We start from the raw sequence: 9233 nt of genomic DNA, 5'->3' as shown, positions 1-9233 counted from the left end.
TCCCTCTAAGAACTGCTTTTGTAGCAACCCATAAATTTTGAATGGTTGTTTTTTCCTTTTGATTTTCAAGTCTAATTATTTGAGAAATACATTTCATAAGACTATAGCTGTCATAGGTAGTGATTCCTCTGATGGATCTGGGAAAATGATTGAAAACTTTCTGGAAAGGAATCCCCATTCTAGATGCCACTAAGAACATACATGACTCATAGGAAGAGGTCCAAGTGTGAACATTAACCAGCATGTGGAAGGACTTAACTTCAGCCCTCGTGGATGATATTGAGGTGTTGAAGACTTCAGTGGAAGAAGTCACTGCAGATGTAGTAGAAACAGCAAGAGAACTAGAATTAGAAGTGGAGCCTAAAGACGTGACTGAACTGCTGCTATCTCATGGTGAAACTCTAATGCATGAGGAGGTGCTTCTTATGGATGAGATCCTTCTTATGGATGAGCAAAGAAAGTGGTTTCTTGAGATGAAATCTACTCCTGGGGAAGATGCTCTGAGGATTGTTGAAAAAACAACAAAGATTTAGAATATGACATAAATTTAGCTGATAAAGCAGCAGTAGGGTTTGAGAGGACTAACTCCAATTTTGAAAGAAGGTCTGCTTTGAGAAAAATGGTGTCAAACAGCATCATATGGTTCATGAAAGGAAGAGTCAATCAATGTGGCAGACTTTGTCATTGTCTTATTTTTAAGAAATTGCCACAACCACTCCAGCCTTCAGCAACCACCATGCTGATCAGTCACCAGTCATCAACACACAGGCAAGACCCTCCACAACAAAAAGATTATACTTGCTGAAGGCTCAGAAGGTGGTTAGCATTTTTCAGCAAGAAAGTATTTTTTAGTTAAAGTACATTGTTTTAGACCTTGTGCCATTGCACACTTAACAGACTGCAGCATAGTATAAACACAATTTTCATATGTACTGGGAAACCAAAAAATTTTTGTGGCTTGCTTTATTGGGATACTCAGTTTATGGTGATAGTCTGGAACTCTGAACCCACAGTCTTCCTGAAATATGCCTGTACTAAGTTTGAGGGTAATCAGTTGCTCAGCAAAAGAGAACTAGTGGAGGTAGCAATGGGCAAAAGCACTAAAACTGAGACCAAAGGCTGAGTTTTAGATCCTGCTCTATGTCGATGTGTCATTTTACACTTTGAACCTGTGATTTTCCTCATCGTTTCAGGGTCTATAACAAGAAATATCTTAGCTTGGGCAGTCTAAGCAACCAATATTTATTTCTTATATTTCTGGAGGTTGGAAACCCAAGATCAAGGTGCCAGGAGATCAAATTCTGGTGGGAGCTGCCTTCTCGCTGTGACCTGACATGCTGGAGGGAGCACTGATCTTTATCCAATGAGGACACTAATTGCACCCCAGTCTCAACTTCATATAAATTTCTCAACTTCATATAAACTTATCTCCCTCACACCCTAATATCATCCACTGGGGATTATGACTTTAACACATATTCACTGAGGCAGGGGGAGACAGTTATCTTGTCTTTTTTTTTTTTTTTTTTTAATAGCATGAAGGAGTTCCCATTGTAGTTCAGTGGTTTAAGAACCCAACTAGTACCCATGAGGATATGGGTTTGATCCCTGGCCTCGCTCAGTGGATTAAGGATCCAGTGTTGCTGTGAGCTGTGGTGTAGGTCACAGATGCGGCTCGGATTCTGCGTTGCTGTGGCCGTGGCATAGGCTTCACAAAGTCGCAGCTCTTTGGTAATAGATAAAGTGTGCGCCTGACCTCAGCAGTTGGGAAAAGCCTTCCTCCCCCTCTGCATCCTGTCCACACAAGAGCAATAACTCCTGGGGTGCCCCAGTTTGACCCTGCTTAGAGGAAGCTACCATGCAGATTGACTTGAGACAGGCCCTTACCAGCTAATAACAGCACTTGTGTGATGCTCTAGCTTACAAAGCCTCTCCAGATACACTCCCATTAGATTCCTGCAGCAACCCTGGAGGCAGGCACTTCAAGTCCATTCCACAGAGGAGATGATCCATCGCTACCTGGGACAATGGGGTGGGAAAGTGTGGTTGCAGAATGTGCTGGCATTGGAGCTCCCATTGTGGCTCAGCAGTAACAAACCAACTAGTATCCATGACGATGTGGGTCCAATCCCTGGCCCAGCTCAATCAGTGGGTTAAGGATCTAGCGTTGCCATGAGCTGTGGTGTAGTTCGCAGACACAGCTTGGATCTGGCGTTGCTGTGGCTGTGGCCAACAGCTGCAGCTCTGATTCGATCCCTAGCCTGGAAACTTCCACATGCCAAGGATGTGGCCCTAAAAAGACCAAAAAAAAAAAAAAGATGCCGGTATTTATTAAGTCTCTTCCCTGAAACTTGCCCTGCACTGGGTACTTTGTATATGTTTTTTCCTTTAAACAAACTTGCAAGGAAAGTAGTATTTTCATACTATTTCAATTTTTCTTACAGGGCCATATGGAGGTTCCCAGGTGAGGGATCGAATCGGAGCTGCAGCTGCCGGCCAGGGTTGCTATGGGAGTCTAATGGGAGTGTAGCTGGAGAGGCTCTGTAAGCTAGAGCATCACACGAGTGCTGTTAGTGGGTAAGGCCTGTCTCAGGACAGTCTGCATGGTGGCTTCATCTAAGCCGGGTCAAACTGGAGCACCCCAGGAGTTATTGCTCTTGTGTGGACAGGATGCAGAGGGGGAGGAAGGCTTTTCCCAACTGCTGAGGTCAGGCACACATGTTATCTATTACCAAAGAGCTGGGGCTTTGTAAAGCTCAAACTCCAAAGGAGACAGGCATGTGACTCCATGGTCAGGAGACTCTGAGGTCACTGAGTGGGCCAGAGATGCAGAGAGGAAGCAAAATTGCCAAAAATGGAAGATCCTTCCTAACTGCTTCTGGAGAAACCAGCTGAGTTTTGCTGCCATGTGGGATCTGCTGGGCACTGCCCTTCCCCATTTTCATCCTCCCCCAGATCCTTCTGAAATAGGAGCTGGCCTGGTAGGGGCTTAGATCACATAAGCAAGGAACCCTCTGAACCATGCCCTGGCAGCAAAGAGAAAAGAAAACCACAACTTGGTCAAATTTCACAAGTTCCTATTTGTGAAATTTTTGCTTTCTGAAAAATTTTTTCAGAACCTGGATTTCTTTTTTTCCCTCCTTTATTCCTTGATTGGACAATACCTGGATAAAACCATGAATGAATACATTTTAAAAGCAGGCTTTACATCTGTGAAAATGAATGAAGCATCGCTGTAGAAATCAATACGGATGAATATTAGGTGTATAACATTGAATCAAAAACATGTTGGAGTTCCCTGGTGGCCTAACGGTTAAGGATCTGCTATTTTTACTATTGCGGCTCAGGTTGCTGCTATGGTACAAGTTCGATTCCTGGCCTGGGAACATCCCCATGCCAAGGGCTCAGCCAAAGGGGGAAAAAAAGGTAGAATTAGGCATTTCCACCGTGGCAGAGTGAATTAATGGTACAGTATGACCTCTGTGGCGGTGCAAGTTCAATCCTTGGTCTGGGAACTTCCATATGCCAAGACTGTGGCGGGAAAAAAAAAGTAGACCCAAAAAATTACCATTTACAGATTCGCAATTCACAACGAAACTATTTTTTAAAAGGTGAAATAGTGATAAAGGTTCAATTTTGAATATTTGTTTCCTCTGGGAGGGAGGGAGGGGGTAGATGGGGGAAAGTATACAGTTGGTGCACTTTCATGGCTAATACTGTTATTTCTAAGGTGGGTAGTGGGGTCACAAACATTCATTTCATTATCATATTCCATAACCTTCAGGTTTTTCACATTCTTCCCTAAAATCTGAATTATCTTTATGCAATTTTCCTGTAATGGTTTCCATAGATGTGAATGTGAGCACATAGAGAGAAAGTTCCCTTGGGCGCAGTGGGTTAGGGATCTGGTGTTGCCGAAGCTGTGGCACAAGTGCAACAATGGCACAGGTTCCATCTCATGCTGGGAACTTCCACACGCCACAGGGTGTGGCCAAAACACACACACACACACACACACACACACACACACACACACACACTAAAGAATTTTGAGGAGTTCCATGGTGGCTCAGTGGGTTGAGGATCTGGCTTTGTCACCACTGTGGCTTAGGTTGCTGCTATGGTGTTGGTTCGATCCCTATTCCTGGAGCTTCTACATGCTGTGGGCTTGGGGGAAAAAAAAAAGTATTTTGGAAAATTAAAAGGGAGAAAATCTTCCATGGTCCTACCATTCTGCTTCTATCTCAGTTTTCCCTCTGCAGTGGGTTCTCCTTCTTACTGAGTCATAATCTCATAATCTCACTTCCATAATCAGTACCTACTTCTGGTTTCTTTCTTAGTGTTACATTATAAACAGTTTTCCAAATTATCCAAAATCTTCAGAATCATCCTTCTTCATGGCTGCATAGTAGAATATCCATACTTCATGAAAATTCCAAGAATCCAATGACATCTGTATAGTATACCACGTTTAAAAGAAAATAAATACACTGTTACATTAGTCTCCTAGAGCTGCCCTATGAAATTACTACAAACTGGACATAATAGAAATTTATTCTCTCAGTCTGGGAGACCAGAAGTCTGAAATCAAGGTGTCAGCAGGACCATGTTCCCATCAAAGAATCTTGGAAAGAATCCCTCCTTGACTTTCTCCCAGCTGCTGGTGATTCCTGGCAGCCCTTGGTTCCTCGGCCTTAGCTGATCACTTCAATCCCTGTGCCATCTTCCTGTCTCCTTCTCCCTATGTCTCTATGTGTCCTCCTCTTCTTATGAAGTCACCAGTCATTGGGTTTGGGGCCCAGCCTAATCTGGTGGTATCTCAACCTAACTACAACAGCAAAAACCCTCCTTCCAAAAAAGGTCACACTCTGAGGTTCTGGATGAATGTGAATTTGGGGAGACAGTTTGACCCACTCCAGCTGCTCTCTTCAAAAATCTGAAATGCCATACTCTAGTTTTTTATCCCCCTCTTTTCATGGTTGCATCTGCAGCATATGGATGTCCCCTAGTTAGGGGGTGAATCAGAGCTGCAGTTGCGGCCTATGCTACAGCCACACTGGATCATTAACCCACTGAGCCAGGCCAGGGATCAAACTTGCATCCTCACAGAGACAAATCCTTAACCCACTGAGCCACAATAGGAATTCCCAAACCCTGACTTTTTAACAAGGCGTTAATGGGCTGCCACAAGCCTACCAACCACAGTGTGGGCTGTGGGCCCTTACTCATATTAGAAAGTTTGCATGGAAAGTTTCATATTGTAGAAGTTTGGAAATTTGTCCAAACTTCTCATTTCCTCAGTAAAGAGTTTGAGGGTCCATGAGAGGTGATTTATCCCAGGATACTCAAGTTTCCAGGTACAGTCTAGGAATCTTCCTCAGGCCAATGCTAACTAGACCTGAGATATAAACTCTAGGCTATATCTCAAGTAGCTCTTTCAGGACTGTGTTATTTATCTCCTACTGAGTGACAAATTAGCACACAATACCTTAAACACATGTTATCACAGTTTCTACGGGTCAGGAACCTAGACACAGCTTTGCTGTCCTCTGTCGGGGTCTCCCTCCAGGCTGAACTTGGCCAGAGTCAAGGTCCTATTTGAAGGCTCAGCTCAGGGAGGCTCCACATCCAAACTCACTCACATGGTTGTTGGCAGGATTCAGTTCCTTAGGGCTGTTGGACTGAGAGCCTTAGTTCCTCACTGGCCTCCGTTTTTTCCTTTGTGGGCCTCCCCTCAGCCTGAGTGACTTAAGCAATAAAAAAATTATTTCCTCCCAGTTCTGGAGCCCGAAAGCCTGAGATCAAGGTGCCAGAAATGTTGATTTCTTCTGAAGCCTCTCCTTGGCTTACCAATGGTCACTAAATTAGATTCCTGGACCCAATTCTAACATAGGGCAGAGTCCCCCACAGCAACAAACAACCCGCAGGGTGGCCTACAATTCAGTTCACTTCTGACCCTGTCTGCACAGAGATAGCATCAGATTCCACAGGTAAAGACTGCCCCTCCCCCCTGCCCCCACCGCAATTAATTTGCTGGAGTGGCTCACAGAACTCAGAGAAACATTTCCCTCACTAGATCACCTGCTTATTACAAAAGTATGTGACTCAGGGACAGCCCAGCAGAGGAGAAGCTGAGGGCCGACAAGATATGTGGGAAGAGATGAGGCGCTTCCAGGCCCTCCCCAGGCACCACTCTCCCCAAATCTGCATGTGTTTGCCTACTCAGAAGCGCCCCCAAACCACATCCCTTCAGGTCTTTAAGGGGACCTCCTTACTTAGGCACAGCTGATCCAGTCATTGGCCATCGGTGACTGACTCAGCTTCCGGCCCTTCTCCCTTCCTGGAGGTCGGGGGGGTAGGACGGAAAGTTCCACCCCTCTAGTCAATTGGTTGGTCCCCCTGGCAACCAACCCCCATTATCAGGTGGGATCCAAAAGTCACCTCATGAACATTTGTCACTCTCAGCACTCAGGAAATTCCAAGGGTTTGGTGAGCTGTGAAGTAAGACCTGTGGACAGAGACCAAATAAACATAGAAATATATTTTGGCAATCTGGTGGACCCAGTATATATATATATTTATTAATCACAATATCCCAGTCTCCTCCTCACTGTGTCCTCACATGGTCTCTTCCCCCTGGGTGCCCGCGCCTGGTCTCTGCATTTCCTCTCGGACTGGAAATGAGGGTCCACCCTAAAGGCCTCGTTTGAATTCAGTCACCTCTTTAAAGACTTGATCTCCAAATACAGGCACACTCTGAGATATTAGGGGTTAAGGCTTCAACATACGAATTTGGAAACGGACACAGTGCAGCCCATAATGGGGACCTGCCTCCGTTTCTGCAGCCCTCACCGCCCTTGGCTCTCACAGTCAGACCCGCATCCCGGGTCTGTCCGATGGTATCAGTGCACCAGCAGCCTCAGAGCTCAGAGGAGACTCCTCCCCAGGACAGAGTCCAGAGCCCGGGGCGGTGGCCGGGGTGGGGTGGGGGGGGTGGTTGCTGTCTCTGTCCTGCTGTGGCCTCGGTCTCCTTTACTCTGGAGACCAAACCCAGCATCTGAGCACACAGGGGACACCCCTGGACAGCTGTTTATCTTCACCCACAAATTCCCACTCAGAGCCACCTCCGCTCACACCCCGGCCCTCCCCAAACTGCTCCTCAATCCCCCGTCCTCAACGCTGCCCCCAGCCCCACTCTACTCCCTGGCACACCAGGGCCCCTCACTCGGCAGCTGTGTGGACAGAGCAGATCCTCCATCTGGAATGTGTCCTTCTCGGGACTCCCTGAGGACACAGTCTCCTGATGGGCCTCCTTCCCCAGCTCTTCCTCCTGCTGCTCCTCTTTATCTCCAGGGAAGTACCTCACGGCCTGATGACTGGTGAGGGCACCGCTGCATCCACACTGACTCATACCAAGGATCAAATGACCCAGCCTTGCCGTGAGGGCAAAGATGTGCTCATCAAGTAATCACGATAGATGTGCGTATACCCGAATCATTTTGCTGTGCGCCTGAAATGACAGTTAACCGCACTTCAATATTTGGTTGGTTGGTTCGTTGGTTGGTTTTGGCCATGCCCATCCCATGAGGAAGTTCCCACGCCAGGGATCAAACCCATGTCACAGCACGGACCATGCCGGATCCTTAAATGCCAGGCCACCAGGGAATTCCTCAGCTTTAAAAAAAATGGTTAAAAAAATTTTTTAATTAAAAAGTAAAAAGGAAAAATTAGGGAACCAAAGCAGGGTGGATGGTGTCCTTGTAAGAGAAAAATCTCTTGGGTTCCAGAAGTGCTGCCTGGCCAGATGGCCTTCAAAATTGCAGTTTGCAGAGTTCCCGTCGTGGCGCAGGGGAAACGAATCCGACTACGAACCATGAGGTTGCGGGTTCAATCCCTGGCCCCACTCAGTGTGTTGAGGATCCGGTGTTGCCATGAGCTGTGGTGTAGGTTGCAGACGCGGCTCAGATCCCGCATTGCTGTGGCTGTGGTGTAGGCTGGCTGCTGTAGCTCCAATTCAACCCCTAGCCTGGGAACCTCCATATGCTGTGGGAGAGGCCTTAAAAGGACAAAAGACCAAAAATACCAACAACAACCAAAAAACCCCTGAAGTTTTCTGCCCAAACAAATGTCTGCCAAGACAAAGTCTGGTGATGGTTTTCTTTCTCTGTGAGGGGGATGAGGACTACTCAGTTCAATGGCAGGAATTTTCCAGAACCGAATAGAAGTTGTGACTTTCTTTCAGGCTTACGTGCTCTATTTCTCCCCGCTCCTCACCTCTCTCTTAGGTTCTCCCCAACACTCACGCTAAGTAGTAGTTACCACTTGTCACAGTTCCGGAACTGTATCTTTCTTATAATAGAGAAATAGTTGTCTGTGCCATAATGGGAAAAGGAACTCAGAGCCGACAACTCAGGGAGGCCTCGGATGGACTCTGACATGACAAAGACTATGTGAAATGCGAAAGTGGGCCCCCAAAGCCATTGTGTACCAATGCGCCATTCGCCTCCTCATGTCTATGCATGGTGCCCCCTAGGGTTGTGCAGTGAACAATCTGCACAGCTGTTCAGTGCATTCTGGAGGCACAGAAAAGATACAGATGTGGCAGGCAGTCGATGGCCCCAAATGGGGCTGGGGGAGTGCCCTAAGGCTGACAAAGGGGTCCTTTCAGCTTTACTGGAAAAAAGAGGAGTGAGGAAGGCTTGGGATCCTTTGTGACGGCAAAGCACAGAAGAAAATAAAGGCATTTAACTCCTCTCTCCTTTCATCATCCCCAAAGTGTGTGACCCTCTAAGGGTGGGGGCAGAGCAAACATCAGGAGGCCTCTGATGTTCAGGGCTAGCAATGCGTGCCCTTGTCCCTAAGAGTGGCTGGAAGCTGGGGCTGCCGAGAACTCCGGACTTGGGAGGGAACCCAGCAAGACTGGTCTCCCTGGTCAGGCCTCACCTCTGTGCTTTCTGTCATTCTGGACACTAAGAGACAGAGACCAAATGGTTTTGCGTTCCCTTTAGCTCTTCACCTCCTGGCCCTTCCTGGGCCACAGGGTGAACCTGGATTGGGGCCTGGACCTGCAGCCAAGCTCTGGCAGAGCCACCAGACAGCAGCTCCGAGCCCCTTGGTCCTTCCCCCGGGGCATGTAACAGTCCAACTGAAATGTTAAAAAGCCAGTGTTCTTTGCAGCCCAGAGAAGCTTCTGCCAGAGATCCTGCTGGTGGGTGGCACAGCTTTCTCCTTCT

Source organism: Sus scrofa, chromosome 14, assembly GCF_054392235.1.
Source record: "Sus scrofa isolate SSC_HxYL_T2T_F1_AM1 chromosome 14, Sscrofa_HxYL_maternal_Yorkshire_Landrace_v2.0, whole genome shotgun sequence".
NCBI lineage: Eukaryota > Metazoa > Chordata > Mammalia > Artiodactyla > Suidae > Sus > Sus scrofa.
Note: the sequence above shows the minus strand (reverse complement) of the source record.